At 55.4% G+C, this 25,723-nt stretch overlaps 3 long non-coding RNA genes across 3 annotated transcripts; all 3 read right to left on the bottom strand.

The window, feature by feature from the left end:
• Positions 1–526: 526 nt before the first annotated feature.
• Positions 527–6,580, bottom strand: LOC141734348 (uncharacterized). Its single transcript, XR_012584504.1, has 6 exons — positions 6,457–6,580; positions 5,720–5,778; positions 4,436–4,591; positions 3,193–3,289; positions 2,638–2,766; positions 527–1,486 (listed from the first exon to the last, which is right to left on the bottom strand). It is a non-coding gene; the product is annotated as an uncharacterized LOC141734348 (long non-coding RNA).
• A 6,553-nt stretch (positions 6,581–13,133) lies between these two features.
• LOC141734099 (uncharacterized) lies at positions 13,134–14,494 on the bottom strand. The gene is made up of 4 exons (XR_012584448.1): positions 14,353–14,494; positions 14,172–14,251; positions 13,461–13,514; positions 13,134–13,352 (listed from the first exon to the last, which is right to left on the bottom strand). It is a non-coding gene; the product is annotated as an uncharacterized LOC141734099 (long non-coding RNA).
• A 2,199-nt stretch (positions 14,495–16,693) lies between these two features.
• Positions 16,694–22,747, bottom strand: LOC141734346 (uncharacterized). The gene is made up of 6 exons (XR_012584503.1): positions 22,624–22,747; positions 21,887–21,945; positions 20,603–20,758; positions 19,360–19,456; positions 18,805–18,933; positions 16,694–17,653 (listed from the first exon to the last, which is right to left on the bottom strand). It is a non-coding gene; the product is annotated as an uncharacterized LOC141734346 (long non-coding RNA).
• Positions 22,748–25,723: the final 2,976 nt, after the last annotated feature.

Here is a 25,723-nt window from a genome sequence, read left to right as displayed (position 1 = left end):
CCCTGGAGGACCAAAGTGCCATAGAGAGGCGCGTCGGCTGACTGAGGGGCGCCCTGGAGGACTAAAGTGCCATAGAGAGGCGCGTCGGCGGACTGAGGGGCCATGGAAATGGACAACCGGAAAACTGCCGGGCACAGACAGGGGCGCGGTAACGCGTAAGAGCCGATACTGGAGCGCCGACGGCCGCTCTCGAGGCCGGGCGGGCTGCACCGATCGCGCTCGAGGCGGCGGGGAGCTCGACGGAATCCCGGCGGTCCTGGTTCGCTCTCCGGCCGCCGCGCTCTCGAGACCGGCCTCCGCGAAGCCGCGGAACCAACGCCCAGCGCCGCCGGGGGCGGGTCCAAGGCGGGCCGGGGGCGGGGCCGCAGCGCACGGAGGAGCGCACACCTGCAGGACCCGCCTCCAGCCGCCGGGCGGCAGCACCCCCTTAATTATCTATTTAGGGAATTTATATCACCTGTTTGCACTTATATAGAAAATATGCTGAGACTTATACATTAACATTTATGATACAGAATATCTATTTAGACTGTCTGCTTACACATCTATTTTGACACTAATATCTTTTTATAAATACATTTTTTTAAATATTTGTATATTCTAGGATCTTTTGTATAACACAGAAGCACAGAATCATAGAATCCTTAGACAAAGAGGTTTTTATTTTGAACTTATTTTACATACATACTATTATTTCTCAATGTATATATTTATCATATATAAATGAGAGATTGTTCTCTATTTCAGTGCCTCACGCCCATAGTTACAGGTTTTCACATTTTTTTTAATGCATCCCAAGATTTTCAGACGTTTTGGGGCTGTGAACCACCTCTTTTGGGAGACCCTCACGTAACCCCACGTCCCCCACTCACCTGCTCCTCTGCCGCATCATCGCTGCCCCAATGACATCGGGGTACCCCAAATTACATCATCACAACCCTGAGACACACAGACATCCTTCTATTCACTCCAAAAAAATGCCCAAAACACCCAGACCCAGGGCTGGCCCCTTCCCCTCAGGGAGGCTCTGCCACCGGCTGCAAACCTGGGCTGGGGCATCTCTCGAGCAGCACGAGATGCCTACGACGAGGCACCTGGAAAACAGAAATCCCCAGTTATAGCTCAGCATCTTAAAAAATAGCCCGGAAGGGAGTAGAGGAATTCCGTCAGACCGAGGGACAGGACAGTCGCTGAGCTACAGGAGGATTCTGGGGAAGCAGCTCAGCTCCAAACACAGCACAGCCTGCAAAAGCCAGGATGCCATTACGTTCTTAGCGTAAGGGCGAACACTCTGGCCGGCGCTGGGAAACGCCTGGCCCCTTCCTCCCAGTGTGGCTGCAGGGAGATCACCCAGCGGGGTGACAGGAGCAGGCTGCGCTGTAACACCAGAATCGATGCTGACAGACCCACCGCCGCAGGTACAGCCCTCACACTGCCGCCGCCCACCTCGCTCGCTGGGTCAGTGCAGCCGAGAAGGAAGGGTAAACTGTGAACAGCAAAAGGAACAATAAAGAACAAAGCTCGGTCATTCACGTTATGCTGAAAAGGTGTGCCTACATTTACATACACTCATTAAAAATACTTGTACTGTAGAAGTATTTGACTTTCCTCTGGCACTAATTTAGCTCGCACAGCTATGAATTCATACCATTACATTATCTCTCTCCAAAATACATAGCTATAATTTGACCATAGGATTTTTGTGTGCTACACAAGGAGGAGGGACGTCTGGCCAGCTGCACTGCCCAGGAGAGATGCTACTGGACTGCTGAGGAAACAGGCCACTGAAAGCCAGACAGAAATAAAGTGCTTCAGAGCACACCGTCTAAATAGCAGGAAAAAAAAAAACAAACGTTATATTCAGTTGCCTCTCTTTTTAAAGCGTCAGAACAAATACCCATCTGCTTAAGGACACCTCCTAAATTGTATGCTACAGCTCTACAGGCAGTTGCAGTTTAAACCATGCAAGCTAGTTTGCAAATCATAAAAATTTAACTTTTTTTTTTTAATAAGGTTTCATTTAGCACAGAAAAATCAGTGAGATAAAAGATCCCCCCAAACGGTTTTACCTTTGCGGGGGAAGGGGGAAATCAAATCTACATTGTATGCTACAGCTATACTGGCAGTTGCAGTTTAAACCATGCAAGTCAGTTTGCAAATCATACAATTTTAACTTTTTTGGTTTTCAAAGTTCCATTTAGCACAGAAAACCCAGTGAGATAAAAGATCCCCCATATGGTTTTAGGGGGCGGGGAGGGGGTGGAAATCAAATCCCTGGCGCTGCAATCCATCAGGCTACCAAAAAAGACCGGCAGATTGGCTAATGCTTTTGTCTGTGTTGAACACGCAGAGGAATGTGTTTTTATGGTATCTCGACTGTTACAACCGAGAACCCAAAGACCGGCGATGCCACCAAACTGTTGGAAAATGTGCTGTGCTTGGGCCTTTGGAAGGAAATTTTTTTTCTTTTCCTTTTTTAGAAGGGAGCACAAAGGCTTGTTGATGATGGGAATTCCATAAAATGCAACCGCTTTGAATGAACAACAGTCCCATTTTGGAAAAATCTCTTTCCAAGCAAAGTCAAAATGACACGCTGCAGGTTACAGACAAAGGACGTTATTGGAAGCCACAACTCACCAAAACCACATCAGGACTCGCCGTCAGCAGTTACGAGGCTGCTGATGCTTCGTGTCAAAGCCTGGAAAACATGCAGAAGCGACGCCGATTTGTCCTGTTTTGTCCGTGTCTCTTCTTTGACCTGGATTGCTTTTAGGACAGATGCCGGTATCTCAGTAAGGTTTTTGAGTACCACCATAAGATATTTTTAAAATTTATTGACTGAAAAAGCATTAAGCTTTTATCACAAAAACAAAGTCTGCTTCTTCTGAACACGCGAACTCTTATGAACAGTTTCTTCCCTCTTTTAATACAAAATTATTTTCACAGTATCATTTAACAGTAAGCACACAGAAAGAGAAGATTATGCTCTCAGGAAGAGAAAAATAAACAGAGGGAAGTAAGCTTTGCACAGGCATAACATGCTCCAGAACAGACTTTATTTTACTTTTAGGATTTTGTTAAAATATTTCATAGAAGAACTATAGAAGGAGCGCTGGCACCTCCTTCGTGTTAACTTCAAAGTCCACACGACAAGGACCTTAGGAAAAAAGCAAACGCGCATCGGAGACGTACCACATACTCGCAGAGCACTCCGGATCCTTTCCATCTGTCCCGTACTGTCGTGGCAGAAGAAAGGGCGACCGCAGAAGAAACGCTGGCAGTTGACGTTCTGCCAAGAGAGGAAAAAACCCTTTAGCGTAAAGCTGGTTAGGAATCTAAAGCTCCCCTCTTTTGTGGAGGTTTGCAAGGACTACAGCCAAGCGGAGGAAAAAGTATTTGGCTTCATCTCTAGCACAGTTGTTGATACGGGACACTAGAGCTTTTGCATTTTTCAGACAAACCTGACTTTTTTTGACTCACTGGCAGCTTTAGTTGCCCTAGAGCCACTTTCCCAGATACACGCAGATACACGCTGCGACAGACACAGACACCTAAGCACATTTTCTTCAGCCTATATAGAGACAGGGTTTCCTCACCCTACACATCCCGAGTTTAAGATTTTTGTTAAAGGGTACAGCAACCCACCTCTCCTTCTAAACCGCCTCCTTGCAAAAAAGCAGTGATTTCTTTCCAGGCCGTTTCTCCCAATGGTCAAGATCTTTTCAAACTGCCATTGTGCCACCAAACCTGCTCAGGGTCCCTCCCAGCTTTTGGATGCCCTTGGATTTACCGGGCACACGCTCACTTCCACCTCCCAGCAGCAAAAACACAGCACGCTCTCAGACCAGACTGCAACCCTGCGGGTGCCCGCGCACACCCGGCTGCTTTGATGAGGAGCCCCTGAGCGTCCCAGTGAGCGCAGGCTGCACGCCCAAGGTCAGCTTCACCTGCACCCATTTCAGGGCATGTGGTTTCTGAAACTGCAAACTGAAAACCGCATCTTGACACTTGGCCACAGCAGAAGTGATCCACAACGAGAACTCCACAAAAACCTAGCAACGCAAATTACAAACCCGCATCAAGGGAGAAAAATAAAACAGCTTCACCTGGTGCACAGGAAAGCAGCAGAGGGAGAAAAGGGTCAGCGTTCATAGCCCTTACAGAAAACAGGCATTCTTCTTCCACTCCTAAACCTGTCTGTTAGGTCTAAATATCGCAGCACTACCACGGCCATACTGAGAATAGGGAAAAATGGCCCTGCTGCCAGACATTTACGGAGCAGGACACACAGACAGAGGGACTTCTTTTGCCATGCACAACCCTGAATTTCCTGAAAGTTTATGTTTAACAAAAACAACCACATGTAACATACTGCCAAACAATATTTAGCAATTAAACTTTGATGTGTTGGACACACAATTTGGGGGGAACTTGCCATTTGCTTCCTGCTGCTGCTGTTCTTCCTCCTTCAGAAATTCTACTTGTAGCCACGTTATTCACTACCGGTTCAAGTATTTACCTTCCCGGTATTGCCAGCACTTTTACACAGGCACGTCACTTAATCGCTCTTCTAAAATTATCCAAATGAAACCTGTAGCCACAAAAGAGAAGTGACAAAGAAAAGGAGAGGTCAGTCAGCAAAAGAGCTCTGCAGGCTGCCATGTGCAGCCAACAGTGCACTCTGTTTTTGAAAGCACACACACCCCCACAAAAGAAAACAAACAGACAAAAACCCCGGGACCTTGTATCTTTTCTGAATGCCAGAGCTCATCCCTGTCTTAGTGTATTGTCTCGCGAGAGCACAAAGCGCAGACGATCTGTATCCCAAGGACATTTGCACGTGACGAATATGAGTTCAGAAATAGTCCAGATCTCTAAAAGCGGTGTCATTTTTCTGGTATTAATAATCATAACTCAATTTTAGTCACTGGCACGTTTGGGAGGAAACTAATTAACTCTTAAACGTAGCCTCTCCTTGGGGGGAAAAGAGCGTGTTAGAGACTGGAAAAAAAAGAAAATTACGATTCGGAGCTCCCATCCATGAGGTAGCTGTGGGGACATTAATGAAAGTAAAGAGTAACAGCAGCAACATCCAGTGAAATTTGGCTTTCATTCTGACCGTGTACTTAAGAGACCCTCCAAATCTGAACCTCAGTCCTAGGAAGGACCAGGCCTTTTCTGGAACGACAAACTTTTTTTGCTTAAAAGTCCTAGACTGAAGGCTCCACAGAACAATGTGGATTGAGCCACAGAAAAACATGCCTTCCACAGTCAATCAATAATAATAAAAAAGTGTAAAAATCAAGCAACACATCGGTTTCCATCACGTTTCATTCATTACATTTCTACTGGCCTCTAGGTGCTCAAACATTAACTAGATGGACACCACAGACTAGTAGAAATTGACTTATGCATAGGAAAAGAAAAGGCTATTTCCCACTTACCCCTGGAATCAGTACGAACAGAAGAAAAACGCCTGACCCTAACAAAGGTAATTTACCAGAAGTGAAAGTTCAGGCTTTGATCCCAAAGGAAACCATTCCTAACTACCAAGAGACCAACTCAGGCAGGAGGCACACTCTGTTAACTGCAACTCCTCGTCAGCTTTTCTGCACTGTCTGCAAATTTGCCTTTTCTCCGGCTTTGACAGGGAGTATCTGTAGCATCCCTGAACTCACAAATGTGTCTCCCTGCTCCCCGAGCCCCACACGTGCATTACCTGAGCAGCAAGCAGAATGAGCCGTGCAGGATTTTCTTGCCGTGCCGCAGAAGGTGACCCTGGGAAAAGAAGAGGAGAGAAATGAGCCTGTTTGTCACACACAGCCAACAGGGACGAGCCGAGGGACCCGCAACCCATACTGCCCTCGGAGCGGGGCCAGGATGGGATCCTCCGCGCAGAGAGAGGGGGCCTGGAGCAGATTTCATCTTGAATCCTGTTCCTGAGCCCAAAGCCACACAACTCCCTCTCTTTCTCAGACCCAAAACCAGCCACACAAGCCTGTTCGCCAGACCGGGCAGCAGGAGACCTGGTCTCGGTGTCGGGCCCCAAACCGGCCCCCCCCACTCTGCTTCCTCCCTCCCTCCCTCTGCAGCCCCCCTGGGCGACGCTGAGGGAGCGCAGCTACTCCACAGCCCGGCACCCCCAGGGCCCCACGGGCATTTTGGGGGGAGCGCTGGGGAACTGCGGAGGGGCCGGCCCGGCGCCCCTGCGGGGCGGCAACAGCACAGCCCGGACACTGCTTTCTTACCGCCGTTCCGGGCTTCATTTCTCCGGCATCGCCAGCACCGCACCCTAAACCCCGCAGGCGGAAGGGACCCCGCGGCGACGCGCGCCCAGCCATCCCCCTCCGACCCGACAACGCACCCCCTCAGGCCTCCCGCTCCCCCAGCCCCACTCAGGGCCCTCCCGGCCCCCCCATCAACCCTCGGGGACCCCTCAGGCCTTCCGCCGCTCACCTTGACGCGATCCAGCTGCCTCACCACGTGCTCGCGGCGGCCGCGCGGGCCGGGCCCGGCCCCGTCCGCTGAGCCCAGCTTTCCCCCCGGACCGCCCCGCTCCGATTTCGATCGGGCCCAGCCCGCCCATGGCGCACGCCTATTGGTCTTCGCTCTCCCCCCTTCCTCGGGCAGCCCCGCTCCATTGGCCCGTCGCCGCCGTCAATCCCCACCGGCGAGGCGATCCGACCAAAGGGAGCGCAGCGCCCGCGCTCTGATTGGCCCATCCTCCCGCCCATCCGCCCACGAGCGATTGCCATGGTGAAGACGCCCCGGAGGGGGCGGGGGGTCGTCACCGTGGCAACGGGGCCGTGCAGCCGGGCCCGCCGGCGGGGGATTTACCCAAACGCGGCTTTTTCTCCTTAAAAACTGTTGAGCTGTTTGCAACAGCACAAAAGAAACCCATTTCGCGGACCGGCCCCCTCCGCAGTGCTCCCTGCGGTCTGGCGTTTCTAGGGCGAGCCGGGGTCCCGCAGGTTGGCGGTGGCACCGGCCGCTGCAGCTGCGTGTGGGCCAGCACCTGCGTGGCGGGGCGGGAGGCAGTTCCGGGAGGCGGGGCCAAGGGGGCGGGAGGCGGGACCGGGGAGGCGCAGCTGAGGGGCAAAGAAGAGGAGGGCGGAAAGACGGAGCCAGGGGGCCCGCAGGCACCTCCCCAGCTGCAGTACCGGCTTTTGGTCAAAAAGTCTTGAGCTGGGACGACCAGTACCCCCAGTGCACAGCCGCACGCTGCCGCGTCCTTACGAGCATGAGGCGGTACTGCAGGCGGGGGGCCGCGCATGCGCAGTACAGCGGGCTCCACAGCGCTCACTGCTGGCGAGCAGAAGCCAGTACTGCAGCTCGGGGCGGGAGGCGGGACCGAGGAGGGTCCTATTTTCCCCAAACTGGTTTCCGGCTGCACAAATCGGGGTGGATTTGGCTTTCCCGGGAGCCCGAAATTGGTATATTTTTTTTTTTGGCTTTCCTCCGCCGCCCAGGATGGTGCCCGGCAACAGCCCGTGCGGGGCCGGCGCTGCAGTACCGCGCTTGGGCCACGGGGGGGCAGCAGCAGGGAGCGTGCGGTGAGGCGTGGCCAGGGAGGGCCGGGGGCGTGGCCAAGACCGCCAGAGGGCAAGGCCATGGGCGTGGCAAGGGAGGGCAGGGGCGTGGCCAAGGAGGGCAGGGGCGTGGTCGACCGTGCAGGGGGCGTGGCCAGTGAGGGCAGGGGGGCGATGATAACACGGGGCGGGAGGCGTGGCCACAGCGCACGCGCCGCTCCCCACCTACAAGAACGGCCGCCGGGCGGCAGCACCCCCTTAATTAACCCGCTCTTAGCGCTCATTAGGGTGATGAGCGCTGACCGCTCTCAACCCGCTTTAGTCCAGCCGGGGACCGGAACCGCTTACCGGGCTGCGGGGCTCCCAGCTCTCGGTCCTGCCCGCACTCGCAGCCCTGGCAGCGACAGCCAGCGCCTCTACACCAAAAACCTGCGGAACAGGGGCTTTCACCCCGGAATGACCCCAGGGACGCTGCATCGCTCCGCGCGGGGCACCAGGGCCAGGGCGGTGGCAGCAGTGGGTCCGAAGAGGACCAGGGTGGGAGGCAGGGATGGCGCCTCATCCACAACAGAACACGGTGATAAACATTTTTATTTATTTTTTCCTTTGTGGCTGCACAAATACATATATAGCACAGACATTTACACTCATGTATCTATTTGCACATATATATATAGGGAATTTACATCATCTATTTACATTTATATAGAAAACCTGTTTAGACTTAGATATGCTTAGGCTTATACATTAACACTTACGATATAGAATATCTATTTAGACTGTCTGCTTACACATCTATTTTGACACTAATATATTTTCAACGTCTCATGCCCACAGTTAGATGTTTTAACAATTTTTTAATGCATCCCAGGAACGTTCAGACATTCTGGGTCCGTGACCCACATCTTTTGGGGGGAACTCCAGTAACCTCCGGAAAACCAGCAACAAAATAAGTGTTATGAAGGTAACATTCATTTTCTAAACAGCTCAAAACCTTTCCATCCCCTGGAGCTACTTCAAGAAATATTAATAATTAAATAAAAAGTAAATAATGAAATAGATACAATATTTACAAATACATATACAAAATCCGTCACCGGCAGGCGCTGGGGAAGCTCCAGCCTGGACTCAGGAAGGGACGGGAACTGGATTCTAGAGCACACTGGTGTGGATCAAAGGCAGGTGAGCGGACAGGGTCTTCCACGGACGGACGTCAGCCATTGCAGAAAGAAGGAGGGGAGGGGAGAGGAGGGGAGGGCAGGGCCCCTGGAGAAGGCCCTTTAACGGCCCGCTCCGGCCCCTTCGAGCCCTCAGCGCTTGCACGCGCCACGGCAGGCGGGATGGAGCACCCTATTGGTCAGCTTGGGTCACGTGACGCGTCCGGCCCTCCCACAGGTGGGAGCCGTCCGTGGGGCGGACGCCCGGGGCAGCTGCCGCTGGCTGCCGCGGCAACCAGACACGGGACCCTCCGGCGGAGGAGGCAGCCGGCCCCGCTCCACACCCCACCCGGACGCCACCTTTTTTCATTCTCCCCAGGGAAACCTGTTGCTTGTTCTCATGCTGTCGCGGGCAGAATGATTAACTTAGTCGTAAGAGAGAAGTAGCGTAATATTTATTAATATAAAAGAGTGTGTGTGAGCCGATGCAGGCAGGACACAGGAACATCCACAAAACCGCAGATGAAATGCAAAGAACAAGTTTAATCTCGACACCTCACAGACCGGGGAAAATCTGAAGCACCAGCCGGGCAGAGGCACACAAGCAGGGGATGCGGGCACTGCGGGGTGAGAGAGCCCTTGTGAGCAAGGGCGCGTGTGGGCTCCCTGTTCCCGCTGGTATCTAGAGGGTTCAAACAGGCACAGTTTTCCTGCTGTGCTTTGATCTTCAACAACAGGGCAGGATTCTCAAGAAGCTAGATAAGGTGTCCCTGAGTCCATCGCAGACTTACGTTATCTAAGTGCAAGCACCCAAGACTGAACAACAATTAGTGTGATATATATGTTTCCCAGCACGCCGTGTGAGAGTCACTTGAGCGTATTTACAATCCTCCTTGTTGATCTTCCATTGCTTTCCCACATGCTGATTTAACAAAGTTCATAGTGAATGCGACAGTGTTTTATGAGATTTGATGGAAGGGTACACTTCGGGCGTGGGAGCTGTCGCAGAGCCGCGGCCCTACCGGAAAATGCTTCGCAGGCTGGCGCGGCGGCGCCACGTGGGCGCCGGTGGCGCCGAGGCTGACGGCCGCCGCAAAGCCCACAGCCCCACGGGCTGTGGGGCCACGCGAGCGGCTGCCAAAGAGCTTTCCAACGAGGCACGGCTTTCCCTCCTGGCTCTTCGGGCGTGGGAGCTGTCGCCAGAGCCGCGGCCCTACCGGAAAATGCTTCGCAGGCTCGCGCAGCGGCGCAAAGTCGGCGTCAGTGGCGCTGAGGCTGACGGCCGCCGCAAAGCCCGCAGCCCCACGGGCTGTGGGGCCACGCGAGCGGCTGCCAAAGAGCTTTCCAACGAGGCACGGCTTTCCCTCCTGGCTCTTCGGCCGTGGGAGCTGTCGCCAGAGCCGCGGCCCTACCGGACAATGCTTCGCAGGCTGGCGCGGCAGCGGCACGTGGGCGCCGGTCTCGCCGCGGCTGACGGCCGCCGGAAAGCCTGCAGCCCCACGGGCTGTGGGGCCACGCGAGCGGCTGCCAAAGAGCTTTCCAACGAGGCACGGCTTTCCCTCCTGGCTCTTCGGGCGTGGGAGCTGTCGCCAGAGCCGCGGCCCTACCGGAAAATGCTTTGCAGGCTGGCGCGGCGACGCCACGTGGGCGCCGGTGGCGCCGAGGCTGACGGCCGCCGCAAAGCCTGCAGCCCCACGGGCTGTGGGGCCACGCGAGCGGCTGCCAAAGAGCTTTCCAACGAGGCACGGCTTTCCCTCCTGGCTCTTCGGGCGTGGGAGCTGTCGCCAGAGAGGCGGCCCTACCTAAAAATGCTTCGCAGGCTGGCGCGGCAGCGCCACATGGGCGCCGGTGGCGCTGAGGCTGACGGCCGCCGCAAAGCCCGCAGCCCCACGGGCTGTGGGGCCACGTGAGCGGCTGCCAAACAGCTTTCCAACGAGGCACGGCTTTCCCTCCTGGCTCTTCTGGTGTGGGAGCTGTCGCCAGAGCCGCGGCCCTACCGGAAAATGCTTCGCAGGCTGGCGCGGCGGCCCCACGTGGGCGCCGGTAGCGCCGAGGCTGACGGCCGCCGCAAAGCCCGCAGCCCCACGGGCTGTGGGGCAACGCGAGCGGCTGCCAAAGAGCTTTCCAACGAGGCACGGCTTTCCCTCCTGGCTCTTCGGGTGTGGGAGCTGTCACCAGAGCCGCGGCCCTACTGGAAAATGCTTCGCAGGCTGGCGCGGCAGCGCCACGTGGGCGCCGGTGTCGCCGATGCTAACGGCCGCCGCAAAGCCCGCAGCCCCACGGGCTGTGGGGCCACGCGAGCTGCTGCCAAAGAGCTTTCCAACGAGGCATGGCTTTCCCTCCTGGCTCTTCGGGCGTGGGAGCTGTCGCCAGAGACGTGGCCCTACCTAAAAATGCTTCGCAGGCTGGCACAGCGGCGCCACGTGGGCGCCGGTGGTGGAGAGGCTGACGGCTGCCGCAAAGCCCGCAGCCCCACGGGCTGTGGGGCCACGCGAGCGGCTGCCAAAGAGCTTTTCAACGAGGCACGGCTTTCCCTCCTGGCTCTTCGGGCGTGGGAGCTGTCGCCAGAGCCGCGGCCCTACCGGAAAATGCTTCGCAGCCTGGCGCGGCAGCGCCACGTGGGCGCCAGTGGCGCTGAGGCTGACGGACGCTGGAAAGCCCGCAGCCCCACGGGCTGTGGGGCCACGCGAGCGGCTGCCAAAGAGCTTTCCAACGAGGCACGGCTTTCCCTCCTGGCTCTTCGGGCGTGGGAGCTGTGGCCAGAGACGCGGCCCTACCGGAAAATGCTTCGGGGGCTGGCGCGGCGCCGCCACGTGGGCGCCGGTGGCGCCGAGGCTGACGGCCGCCGCAAAGCCCGCAGCCCCACGGGCTGTGGGGCCACGCGAGCGGCTGCCAAAGAGCTTTCCAACGAGGCACGGCTTTCCCTCCTGGCTCTTCGGGCGTGGGAGCTGTGGACAGAGCCGCGGCCCTACCGGAAAATGCTTCGCACGCTGGCGCGGCGGCCCCACGTGGGCGCCGGTGGCGCCAACGCTGACGGCCGCGGGAAAGCCCGCAGCCCCACGGGCTGTGGGGCTACGCGAGCGGCTGCCAAAGAGCTTTCCAACGAGGCACGGCTTTCCCTCCTGGCTCTTCGGGCGTGGGAGCTGTCGCCAGAGCCGCGGCTCTACCGGAAAATGCTTCGCAGCCTGGCGCGGCAGCGCCACGTGGGCGCCAGTGGCGCTGAGGCTGACGGCCGCCGCAAAGCCCGCAGCCCCACGGGCTGTGGGGCCACGCGAGCGGCTGCCAAAGAGCTTTCCAACGAGGCACGGCTTTCCCTCCTGGCTCTTCGGGTGTGGGAGCTGTCACCAGAGCCGCGGCCCTACCGGAAAATGCTTCGCAGGCTCGCGCGGCGGCGCAAAGTAGGCGCCAGTGGCGCCGATGCTGACGGCCGCCACAAAGCCCGCAGCCCCACGGGCTTTGGGGCCACGCGAGTGGCTGCCAAAGAGCTTTCCAACGAGGCACGGCTTTCCCTCCTGGCTCTTCGGGCGTGGGAGCTGTCGCCAGAGCCGCGGCCCTACCGGAAAATGCTTCACAGGCTGGCGCGGCGGCGCCACGTGGGCGCCGGTGGTGGAGAGGCTGACGGCTGCCACAAAGCCCGCAGCCCCACGGGCTGTGGGGCCACGCGAGCGGCTGCCAAAGAGCTTTCCAACGTGGCACGACTTTCCCTCCTGGCTCTTCTGGCGTGGGAGCTGTCGCCAGAGCCGCGGCCCTACCGGAAAATGCTTCGCAGCCTGGCGCGGCAGCGCCACGTGGGCGCCAGTAGCGCTGAGGCTGACGGACGCCGGAAAGCCCGCAGCCCCACGGGCTGTGGGGCCACGCGAGCGGCTGCCAAAGAGCTTTCCAACGAGGCACGGCTTTCCCTCCTGGCTCTTCGGCCGTGGGAGCTGTGGCCAGAGCCGCAGCCCTACCGGAAAATGCTTCGCAGCCTCGCGCGGAAGCGCCAGGTGGGCGCCGGTGTCGCCGAGGCTGACGGCCGCCGCAAAGCCCGCAGCCCCACGGGCTGTGGGGCCACGCGAGCGGCTGCCAAAGAGCTTTCCAACGTGGCACGGCTTTCCCTCCTGGCTCTTCGGGCGTGGGAGCTGTCGCCAGAGACGCGGCCCTACCGGAAAATGCTTCACAGGCTGGCGCGGTGGCGCCACGTGGGCGCCGGTGGCGCCGAGGCTGATGGCCGCCGCAAAGCCCGCAGCCCCACGGGCTGTGGGGCCACGCGAGCGGCTGCCAAAGAGCTTTCCAACGAGGCACGGCTTTCCCTCCTGGCTCTTCGGGCGTGGGAGCTGTCGCCAGAGCCGCGGCCCTACCGGAAAATGCTTCGCAGGCTGGCGCGGCGGCCCCACGTTGGCACCGGTGGCGCCACGGCTGACGGCCGCCGCAAAGCCCGCAGCCCCACGGGCTGTGGGGCCACGCGAGCGGCTGCCAAAGAGCTTTCCAACGAGGCACGGCTTTCCCTCCTGGCTCTTCGGCCGTGGGAGCTGTCGCCAGAGCCGCTATACAGACTATACAACCAACCTCCAGCGCCTGTGCCTCTACTTAGCTTTCAGACAGCCAGGGGTCTGAATTCATCTTTGACAAAAAACCCACAACAAACAGCTAACTGATGTGTTCCTGCGGTCACCAGGTTCCTCTTCATCTGTAAAACAAAAAGAAACCATGGCTCCAGCAGTGACCACCCTGATAGTAGAGGCCAACCTCTTCTACAGCACCCTCCTCCTCAGAGGTGCCATGGCAATCCGCTCACCTGTTTCACGCTGATTCCAGAGTCAGAGGCTGCAGCAACAATTATTTATGATACCTAAGATACCAACAAACACAAAATTACCATTGCATTTCTGTGAAATCACCGGTCCCATGCTCCTCCTCAATACTATCCAGCTCACCTCAAATGCAAGGGACTAGAACAGACCAGACCCTCTTGACACCCAAATCCAAAACGATATGACAAAGACTGATGAACCTGCCTCCATTTCCTAGCCAACCCCCAGCACCCAAACTTTTAGAAACTTCTTCTCCTCAACTGTCAAGGAAGGACTCCCACTTCTTCTTGACAGCTCCCATTCTATATTTGCAACCCTGAAACCCCTGTGTCAGCCACTCCTCAGGAGCTGCTCTTCTGAGCCATGCCCTGTGTTCAGCAGGCACCTCCTATCTTCTGTCTTCCCACAGACTCTGGGCTCTGCTATAGACCCACAAAATAAGTAATGCCCTGACACGATCTATGAGGGGCCTGCTGCAAGCTGCAAAAACTCTAGGGACACCACGGCACTATTTGGGCAATGGGGAAAGGTGATGAGCCATGCCATACCCTGAATGACACTATGCCTTACATCCCTCCTGCTTTCTTGAGAAGTGTTGAAGTACAATATGCACATGCATACAAAATGCTCACCCTAACCCCTACAACATAATCTCATCATCAACCCAATTAAGAGAAACAAGATCAGCAACTCACACAGCATACTGCAAAACCGGTGGAAAAAACCACAGGCCCATCTTCAATAAAGTCAGGAATTCTAGGAAAATGCAGCACTCCTAGAATAAAGAAAAGCACACAATTAAACCATCTGGACATCCCCTAAACACTCATCACAAAGTTACTGACCTGAAAAAAAGGAAACAAAAAAGCTGCATACCAGTCAACTTTCTACTATACAGGTGGCAGGATGTGTACTGGTCCTGAAGGTCTTAGCTCAGCCTTCTTACCTCTGCCTCCCTAAATACCAAAACATGCCTGCCCCAAAGCTGCAGCCAAGTGAAGGACCAGCAGAGCACCAACCCCAGACGAGCCCAGCAGCACAACAAGCTCCTGAGCCGAGCCTGTGGCTCATATACCCCGGGCCCCGCCCACTGCCATCGGCCCCGCCCACCGCCCTTCCCACAATCCCCTGGAGAAAGGGGCGGGGACAACCCCCCAGAAGACAAAAAGGTGGCCACAGGAGCAGGAGGTCCTTTTCTTATGCCTTAAGCTCCCAGCAGGCAAAGCAAGTCATTTTTATTTCCATTGGGCACTTGCCTCTGGTGATTCTCTTACCGCTCTTGTTTGAGTTCTGTCTACTTGTTGCTGTAAAGAAGAGAGTTCTGCAGGCATCACTTTATTTTTGCTATCTTCAGATATTTTCGTGGTTAATTGGTAATCGTGTTTTATGGTTTTAGAAGAGTGCTGGAAGCAGGTGATTTCCGGAAGACTGATGAGCACTTCCTGGAACCTGGAGGACTAAATCACCATGGAGAGGCGCGTCAGCCCATAGAGAGGCGCATCGGCGGACTGCGGGACGTCCTGGAGGACCAAAGTGCCATAGAGAGGCGCGTCGGCTGACTGAGGGGCGCCCTGGAGGACCAAAGTGCCATAGAGAGGCGCGTCGGCTGACTGAGCGGCGCCCTGGAGGACCAAAGTGCCATAGAGAGGCGCGTCGGCTGACTGAGGGGCGCCCTGGAGGACCAAAGTGCCATAGAGAGGCGCGTCGGCGGACTGAGGGGCGCCCTGGAGGACCAAAGTGCCATAGAGAGGCGCGTCGGCTGACTGAGGGGCGCCCGGGAGGACCAAAGTGCCATAGAGAGGCGCGTCGGCTGACTGAGGGGCGCCCGGGAGGACCAAAGTGCCATAGAGAGGCGCGTCGGCTGACTGAGCGGCGCCCTGGAGGACCAAAGTGCCATAGAGAGGCGCGTCGGCTGACTGAGGGGCGCCCTGGAGGACCAAAGTGCCATAGAGAGGCGCGTCGGCTGACTGAGCGGCGCCCGGGAGGACCAAAGTGCCATAGAGAGGCGCGTCGGCTGACTGAGGGGCGCCCTGGAGGACCAAAGTGCCATAGAGAGGCGCGTCGGCTGACTGAGCGGCGCCCTGGAGGACCAAAGTGCCATAGAGAGGCGCGTCGGCTGACTGAGGGGCGCCCTGGAGGACCAAAGTGCCATAGAGAGGCGCGTCGGCGGACTGAGGGGCGCCCTGGAGGACCAAAGTGCCATAGAGAGGCGCGTCGGCTGACTGAGGGGCGCCCGGGAGGACCAAAGTGCCATAGAGAGGCGCGTCGGCTGACTGAGGGGCGCCCGGGAGGACCAAAGTGCCATAGAGAGGCGCGTCGGCTGACTGAGCGGCGCCCTGGAGGACCAAAGTGCCATAGAGAGGCGCGTCGGCTGACTGAGGGGCGCCCTGGAGGACCAAAGTGCCATAGAGAGGCGCGTCGGCTGACTGAGGGGCGCCCTGGAGGACCAAAGTGCCATAGAGAGGCGCGTCGGCTGACTGAGGGGCGCCCTGGAGGACCAAAGTGCCATAGAGAGGCGCGTCGGCTGACTGAGCGGCGCCCTGGAGGACCAAAGTGCCATAGAGAGGCGCGTCGGCTGACTGAGCGGCGCCCTGGAGGACCAAAGTGCCATAGAGAGGCGCGTCGGCTGACTGAGGGGCGCCCTGGAGGACCAAAGTGCCATAGAGAGGCGCGTCGGCTGACTGAGCGGCGCCCTGGAGGACCAAAGTGCCATAGAGAGGCGCGTCGGCTGACTGAGGGGCGCCCTGGAGGACTAAAGTGCCATAGAGAGGCGCGTCGGCGGACTGAGGGGCCATGGAAATGGACAACCGGAAAACTGCCGGGCACAGACAGGGGCGCGGTAACGCGTAAGAGCCGATACTGGAGCGCCGACGGCCGCTCTCGAGGCCGGGCGGGCTGCACCGATCGCGCTCGAGGCGGCGGGGAGCTCGACGGAATCCCGGCGGTCCTGGTTCGCTCTCCGGCCGCCGCGCTCTCGAGACCGGCCTCCGCGAAGCCGCGGAACCAACGCCCAGCGCCGCCGGGGGCGGGTCCAAGGCGGGCCGGGGGCGGGGCCGCAGCGCACGGAGGAGCGCACACCTGCAGGACCCGCCTCCAGCCGCCGGGCGGCAGCACCCCCTTAATTATCTATTTAGGGAATTTATATCACCTGTTTGCACTTATATAGAAAATATGCTGAGACTTATACATTAACATTTATGATACAGAATATCTATTTAGACTGTCTGCTTACACATCTATTTTGACACTAATATCTTTTTATAAATACATTTTTTTAAATATTTGTATATTCTAGGATCTTTTGTATAACACAGAAGCACAGAATCATAGAATCCTTAGACAAAGAGGTTTTTATTTTGAACTTATTTTACATACATACTATTATTTCTCAATGTATATATTTATCATATATAAATGAGAGATTGTTCTCTATTTCAGTGCCTCACGCCCATAGTTACAGGTTTTCACATTTTTTTTAATGCATCCCAAGATTTTCAGACGTTTTGGGGCTGTGAACCACCTCTTTTGGGAGACCCTCACGTAACCCCACGTCCCCCACTCACCTGCTCCTCTGCCGCATCATCGCTGCCCCAATGACATCGGGGTACCCCAAATTACATCATCACAACCCTGAGACACACAGACATCCTTCTATTCACTCCAAAAAAATGCCCAAAACACCCAGACCCAGGGCTGGCCCCTTCCCCTCAGGGAGGCTCTGCCACCGGCTGCAAACCTGGGCTGGGGCATCTCTCGAGCAGCACGAGATGCCTACGACGAGGCACCTGGAAAACAGAAATCCCCAGTTATAGCTCAGCATCTTAAAAAATAGCCCGGAAGGGAGTAGAGGAATTCCGTCAGACCGAGGGACAGGACAGTCGCTGAGCTACAGGAGGATTCTGGGGAAGCAGCTCAGCTCCAAACACAGCACAGCCTGCAAAAGCCAGGATGCCATTACGTTCTTAGCGTAAGGGCGAACACTCTGGCCGGCGCTGGGAAACGCCTGGCCCCTTCCTCCCAGTGTGGCTGCAGGGAGATCACCCAGCGGGGTGACAGGAGCAGGCTGCGCTGTAACACCAGAATCGATGCTGACAGACCCACCGCCGCAGGTACAGCCCTCACACTGCCGCCGCCCACCTCGCTCGCTGGGTCAGTGCAGCCGAGAAGGAAGGGTAAACTGTGAACAGCAAAAGGAACAATAAAGAACAAAGCTCGGTCATTCACGTTATGCTGAAAAGGTGTGCCTACATTTACATACACTCATTAAAAATACTTGTACTGTAGAAGTATTTGACTTTCCTCTGGCACTAATTTAGCTCGCACAGCTATGAATTCATACCATTACATTATCTCTCTCCAAAATACATAGCTATAATTTGACCATAGGATTTTTGTGTGCTACACAAGGAGGAGGGACGTCTGGCCAGCTGCACTGCCCAGGAGAGATGCTACTGGACTGCTGAGGAAACAGGCCACTGAAAGCCAGACAGAAATAAAGTGCTTCAGAGCACACCGTCTAAATAGCAGGAAAAAAAAAAACAAACGTTATATTCAGTTGCCTCTCTTTTTAAAGCGTCAGAACAAATACCCATCTGCTTAAGGACACCTCCTAAATTGTATGCTACAGCTCTACAGGCAGTTGCAGTTTAAACCATGCAAGCTAGTTTGCAAATCATAAAAATTTAACTTTTTTTTTTTAATAAGGTTTCATTTAGCACAGAAAAATCAGTGAGATAAAAGATCCCCCCAAACGGTTTTACCTTTGCGGGGGAAGGGGGAAATCAAATCTACATTGTATGCTACAGCTATACTGGCAGTTGCAGTTTAAACCATGCAAGTCAGTTTGCAAATCATACAATTTTAACTTTTTTGGTTTTCAAAGTTCCATTTAGCACAGAAAACCCAGTGAGATAAAAGATCCCCCATATGGTTTTAGGGGGCGGGGAGGGGGTGGAAATCAAATCCCTGGCGCTGCAATCCATCAGGCTACCAAAAAAGACCGGCAGATTGGCTAATGCTTTTGTCTGTGTTGAACACGCAGAGGAATGTGTTTTTATGGTATCTCGACTGTTACAACCGAGAACCCAAAGACCGGCGATGCCACCAAACTGTTGGAAAATGTGCTGTGCTTGGGCCTTTGGAAGGAAATTTTTTTTCTTTTCCTTTTTTAGAAGGGAGCACAAAGGCTTGTTGATGATGGGAATTCCATAAAATGCAACCGCTTTGAATGAACAACAGTCCCATTTTGGAAAAATCTCTTTCCAAGCAAAGTCAAAATGACACGCTGCAGGTTACAGACAAAGGACGTTATTGGAAGCCACAACTCACCAAAACCACATCAGGACTCGCCGTCAGCAGTTACGAGGCTGCTGATGCTTCGTGTCAAAGCCTGGAAAACATGCAGAAGCGACGCCGATTTGTCCTGTTTTGTCCGTGTCTCTTCTTTGACCTGGATTGCTTTTAGGACAGATGCCGGTATCTCAGTAAGGTTTTTGAGTACCACCATAAGATATTTTTAAAATTTATTGACTGAAAAAGCATTAAGCTTTTATCACAAAAACAAAGTCTGCTTCTTCTGAACACGCGAACTCTTATGAACAGTTTCTTCCCTCTTTTAATACAAAATTATTTTCACAGTATCATTTAACAGTAAGCACACAGAAAGAGAAGATTATGCTCTCAGGAAGAGAAAAATAAACAGAGGGAAGTAAGCTTTGCACAGGCATAACATGCTCCAGAACAGACTTTATTTTACTTTTAGGATTTTGTTAAAATATTTCATAGAAGAACTATAGAAGGAGCGCTGGCACCTCCTTCGTGTTAACTTCAAAGTCCACACGACAAGGACCTTAGGAAAAAAGCAAACGCGCATCGGAGACGTACCACATACTCGCAGAGCACTCCGGATCCTTTCCATCTGTCCCGTACTGTCGTGGCAGAAGAAAGGGCGACCGCAGAAGAAACGCTGGCAGTTGACGTTCTGCCAAGAGAGGAAAAAACCCTTTAGCGTAAAGCTGGTTAGGAATCTAAAGCTCCCCTCTTTTGTGGAGGTTTGCAAGGACTACAGCCAAGCGGAGGAAAAAGTATTTGGCTTCATCTCTAGCACAGTTGTTGATACGGGACACTAGAGCTTTTGCATTTTTCAGACAAACCTGACTTTTTTTGACTCACTGGCAGCTTTAGTTGCCCTAGAGCCACTTTCCCAGATACACGCAGATACACGCTGCGACAGACACAGACACCTAAGCACATTTTCTTCAGCCTATATAGAGACAGGGTTTCCTCACCCTACACATCCCGAGTTTAAGATTTTTGTTAAAGGGTACAGCAACCCACCTCTCCTTCTAAACCGCCTCCTTGCAAAAAAGCAGTGATTTCTTTCCAGGCCGTTTCTCCCAATGGTCAAGATCTTTTCAAACTGCCATTGTGCCACCAAACCTGCTCAGGGTCCCTCCCAGCTTTTGGATGCCCTTGGATTTACCGGGCACACGCTCACTTCCACCTCCCAGCAGCAAAAACACAGCACGCTCTCAGACCAGACTGCAACCCTGCGGGTGCCCGCGCACACCCGGCTGCTTTGATGAGGAGCCCCTGAGCGTCCCAGTGAGCGCAGGCTGCACGCCCAAGGTCAGCTTCACCTGCACCCATTTCAGGGCATGTGGTTTCTGAAACTGCAAACTGAAAACCGCATCTTGACACTTGGCCACAGCAGAAGTGATCCACAACGAGAACTCCACAAAAACCTAGCAACGCAAATTACAAACCCGCATCAAGGGAGAAAAATAAAACAGCTTCACCTGGTGCACAGGAAAGCAGCAGAGGGAGAAAAGGGTCAGCGTTCATAGCCCTTACAGAAAACAGGCATTCTTCTTCCACTCCTAAACCTGTCTGTTAGGTCTAAATATCGCAGCACTACCACGGCCATACTGAGAATAGGGAAAAATGGCCCTGCTGCCAGACATTTACGGAGCAGGACACACAGACAGAGGGACTTCTTTTGCCATGCACAACCCTGAATTTCCTGAAAGTTTATGTTTAACAAAAACAACCACATGTAACATACTGCCAAACAATATTTAGCAATTAAACTTTGATGTGTTGGACACACAATTTGGGGGGAACTTGCCATTTGCTTCCTGCTGCTGCTGTTCTTCCTCCTTCAGAAATTCTACTTGTAGCCACGTTATTCACTACCGGTTCAAGTATTTACCTTCCCGGTATTGCCAGCACTTTTACACAGGCACGTCACTTAATCGCTCTTCTAAAATTATCCAAATGAAACCTGTAGCCACAAAAGAGAAGTGACAAAGAAAAGGAGAGGTCAGTCAGCAAAAGAGCTCTGCAGGCTGCCATGTGCAGCCAACAGTGCACTCTGTTTTTGAAAGCACACACACCCCCACAAAAGAAAACAAACAGACAAAAACCCCGGGACCTTGTATCTTTTCTGAATGCCAGAGCTCATCCCTGTCTTAGTGTATTGTCTCGCGAGAGCACAAAGCGCAGACGATCTGTATCCCAAGGACATTTGCACGTGACGAATATGAGTTCAGAAATAGTCCAGATCTCTAAAAGCGGTGTCATTTTTCTGGTATTAATAATCATAACTCAATTTTAGTCACTGGCACGTTTGGGAGGAAACTAATTAACTCTTAAACGTAGCCTCTCCTTGGGGGGAAAAGAGCGTGTTAGAGACTGGAAAAAAAAGAAAATTACGATTCGGAGCTCCCATCCATGAGGTAGCTGTGGGGACATTAATGAAAGTAAAGAGTAACAGCAGCAACATCCAGTGAAATTTGGCTTTCATTCTGACCGTGTACTTAAGAGACCCTCCAAATCTGAACCTCAGTCCTAGGAAGGACCAGGCCTTTTCTGGAACGACAAACTTTTTTTGCTTAAAAGTCCTAGACTGAAGGCTCCACAGAACAATGTGGATTGAGCCACAGAAAAACATGCCTTCCACAGTCAATCAATAATAATAAAAAAGTGTAAAAATCAAGCAACACATCGGTTTCCATCACGTTTCATTCATTACATTTCTACTGGCCTCTAGGTGCTCAAACATTAACTAGATGGACACCACAGACTAGTAGAAATTGACTTATGCATAGGAAAAGAAAAGGCTATTTCCCACTTACCCCTGGAATCAGTACGAACAGAAGAAAAACGCCTGACCCTAACAAAGGTAATTTACCAGAAGTGAAAGTTCAGGCTTTGATCCCAAAGGAAACCATTCCTAACTACCAAGAGACCAACTCAGGCAGGAGGCACACTCTGTTAACTGCAACTCCTCGTCAGCTTTTCTGCACTGTCTGCAAATTTGCCTTTTCTCCGGCTTTGACAGGGAGTATCTGTAGCATCCCTGAACTCACAAATGTGTCTCCCTGCTCCCCGAGCCCCACACGTGCATTACCTGAGCAGCAAGCAGAATGAGCCGTGCAGGATTTTCTTGCCGTGCCGCAGAAGGTGACCCTGGGAAAAGAAGAGGAGAGAAATGAGCCTGTTTGTCACACACAGCCAACAGGGACGAGCCGAGGGACCCGCAACCCATACTGCCCTCGGAGCGGGGCCAGGATGGGATCCTCCGCGCAGAGAGAGGGGGCCTGGAGCAGATTTCATCTTGAATCCTGTTCCTGAGCCCAAAGCCACACAACTCCCTCTCTTTCTCAGACCCAAAACCAGCCACACAAGCCTGTTCGCCAGACCGGGCAGCAGGAGACCTGGTCTCGGTGTCGGGCCCCAAACCGGCCCCCCCCACTCTGCTTCCTCCCTCCCTCCCTCTGCAGCCCCCCTGGGCGACGCTGAGGGAGCGCAGCTACTCCACAGCCCGGCACCCCCAGGGCCCCACGGGCATTTTGGGGGGAGCGCTGGGGAACTGCGGAGGGGCCGGCCCGGCGCCCCTGCGGGGCGGCAACAGCACAGCCCGGACACTGCTTTCTTACCGCCGTTCCGGGCTTCATTTCTCCGGCATCGCCAGCACCGCACCCTAAACCCCGCAGGCGGAAGGGACCCCGCGGCGACGCGCGCCCAGCCATCCCCCTCCGACCCGACAACGCACCCCCTCAGGCCTCCCGCTCCCCCAGCCCCACTCAGGGCCCTCCCGGCCCCCCCATCAACCCTCGGGGACCCCTCAGGCCTTCCGCCGCTCACCTTGACGCGATCCAGCTGCCTCACCACGTGCTCGCGGCGGCCGCGCGGGCCGGGCCCGGCCCCGTCCGCTGAGCCCAGCTTTCCCCCCGGACCGCCCCGCTCCGATTTCGATCGGGCCCAGCCCGCCCATGGCGCACGCCTATTGGTCTTCGCTCTCCCCCCTTCCTCGGGCAGCCCCGCTCCATTGGCCCGTCGCCGCCGTCAATCCCCACCGGCGAGGCGATCCGACCAAAGGGAGCGCAGCGCCCGCGCTCTGATTGGCCCATCCTCCCGCCCATCCGCCCACGAGCGATTGCCATGGTGAAGACGCCCCGGAGGGGGCGGGGGGTCGTCACCGTGGCAACGGGGCCGTGCAGCCGGGCCCGCCGGCGGGGGATTTACCCAAACGCGGCTTTTTCTCCTTAAAAACTGTTGAGCTGTTTGCAACAGCACAAAAGAAACCCATTTCGCGGACCGGCCCCCTCCGCAGTGCTCCCTGCGGTCTGGCGTTTCTAGGGCGAGCCGGGGTCCCGCAGGTTGGCGGTGGCACCGGCCGCTGCAGCTGCGTGTGGGCCAGCACCTGCGTGGCGGGGCGGGAGGCAGTTCCGGGAGGCGGGGCCAAGGGGGCGGGAGGCGGGACCGGGGAGGCGCAGCTGAGGGGCAAAGAAGAGGAGGGCGGAAAGACGGAGCCAGGGGGCCCGCAGGCACCTCCCCAGCTGCAGTACCGGCTTTTGGTCAAAAAGTCTTGAGCTGGGACGACCAGTACCCCCAGTGCACAGCCGCACGCTGCCGCGTCCTTACGAGCATGAGGCGGTACTGCAGGCGGGGGGCCGCGCATGCGCAGTACAGCGGGCTCCACAGCGCTCACTGCTGGCGAGCAGAAGCCAGTACTGCAGCTCGGGGCGGGAGGCGGGACCGAGGAGGGTCCTATTTTCCCCAAACTGGTTTCCGGCTGCACAAATCGGGGTGGATTTGGCTTTCCCGGGAGCCCGAAATTGGTATATTTTTTTTTTTGGCTTTCCTCCGCCGCCCAGGATGGTGCCCGGCAACAGCCCGTGCGGGGCCGGCGCTGCAGTACCGCGCTTGGGCCACGGGGGGGCAGCAGCAGGGAGCGTGCGGTGAGGCGTGGCCAGGGAGGGCCGGGGGCGTGGCCAAGACCGCCAGAGGGCAAGGCCATGGGCGTGGCAAGGGAGGGCAGGGGCGTGGCCAAGGAGGGCAGGGGCGTGGTCGACCGTGCAGGGGGCGTGGCCAGTGAGGGCAGGGGGGCGATGATAACACGGGGCGGGAGGCGTGGCCACAGCGCACGCGCCGCTCCCCACCTACAAGAACGGCCGCCGGGCGGCAGCACCCCCTTAATTAACCCGCTCTTAGCGCTCATTAGGGTGATGAGCGCTGACCGCTCTCAACCCGCTTTAGTCCAGCCGGGGACCGGAACCGCTTACCGGGCTGCGGGGCTCCCAGCTCTCGGTCCTGCCCGCACTCGCAGCCCTGGCAGCGACAGCCAGCGCCTCTACACCAAAAACCTGCGGAACAGGGGCTTTCACCCCGGAATGACCCCAGGGACGCTGCATCGCTCCGCGCGGGGCACCAGGGCCAGGGCGGTGGCAGCAGTGGGTCCGAAGAGGACCAGGGTGGGAGGCAGGGATGGCGCCTCATCCACAACAGAACACGGTGATAAACATTTTTATTTATTTTTTCCTTTGTGGCTGCACAAATACATATATAGCACAGACATTTACACTCATGTATCTATTTGCACATATATATATAGGGAATTTACATCATCTATTTACATTTATATAGAAAACCTGTTTAGACTTAGATATGCTTAGGCTTATACATTAACACTTACGATATAGAATATCTATTTAGACTGTCTGCTTACACATCTATTTTGACACTAATATATTTTCAACGTCTCATGCCCACAGTTAGATGTTTTAACAATTTTTTAATGCATCCCAGGAACGTTCAGACATTCTGGGTCCGTGACCCACATCTTTTGGGGGGAACTCCAGTAACCTCCGGAAAACCAGCAACAAAATAAGTGTTATGAAGGTAACATTCATTTTCTAAACAGCTCAAAACCTTTCCATCCCCTGGAGCTACTTCAAGAAATATTAATAATTAAATAAAAAGTAAATAATGAAATAGATACAATATTTACAAATACATATACAAAATCCGTCACCGGCAGGCGCTGGGGAAGCTCCAGCCTGGACTCAGGAAGGGACGGGAACTGGATTCTAGAGCACACTGGTGGGGATCAAAGGCAGGTGAGCGGACAGGGTCTTCCACGGACGGACGTCAGCCATTGCAGAAAGAAGGAGAGGAGGGGAGGGGAGGGGAGGGGAGGGGAGGGGAGGGGAGGGGAGGGGAGGGCAGGGCAGGGCCCCTGGAGAAGGCCCTTTAACGGCCCGCTCCGGCCCCTTCGAGCCCTCAGCGCTTGCACGCGCCACGGCAGGCGGGATGGAGCACCCTATTGGTCAGCTTGGGTCACGTGACGCGTCCGGCCCTCCCGCAGGTGGGAGCCGTCCGTGGGGCGGACGCCCGGGGCAGCTGCCGCTGGCTGCCGCGGCAACCAGACACGGGACCCTCCGGCGGAGGAGGCAGCCGGCCCCGCTCCACACCCCACCCGGACGCCACCTTTTTTCATTCTCCCCAGGGAAACCTGTTGCTTGTTCTCATGCTGTCGCGGGCAGAATGATTAACTTAGTCGTAAGAGAGAAGTAGCGTAATATTTATTAATATAAAAGAGTGTGTGTGAGCCGATGCAGGCAGGACACAGGAACATCCACAAAACCGCAGATGAAATGCAAAGAACAAGTTTAATCTCGACACCTCACAGACCGGGGAAAATCTGAAGCACCAGCCGGGCAGAGGCACACAAGCAGGGGATGCGGGCACTGCGGGGTGAGAGAGCCCTTGTGAGCAAGGGCGCGTGTGGGCTCCCTGTTCCCGCTGGTATCTAGAGGGTTCAAACAGGCACAGTTTTCCTGCTGTGCTTTGATCTTCAACAACAGGGCAGGATTCTCAAGAAGCTAGATAAGGTGTCCCTGAGTCCATCGCAGACTTACGTTATCTAAGTGCAAGCACCCAAGACTAAACAACAATTAGTGTG

This window comes from Larus michahellis, chromosome 23 (assembly GCF_964199755.1).
Source record: "Larus michahellis chromosome 23, bLarMic1.1, whole genome shotgun sequence".
Classification (NCBI taxonomy): domain Eukaryota; kingdom Metazoa; phylum Chordata; class Aves; order Charadriiformes; family Laridae; genus Larus; species Larus michahellis.
Note: the sequence above shows the minus strand (reverse complement) of the source record. Positions and strands in the feature narration are given on the sequence as shown.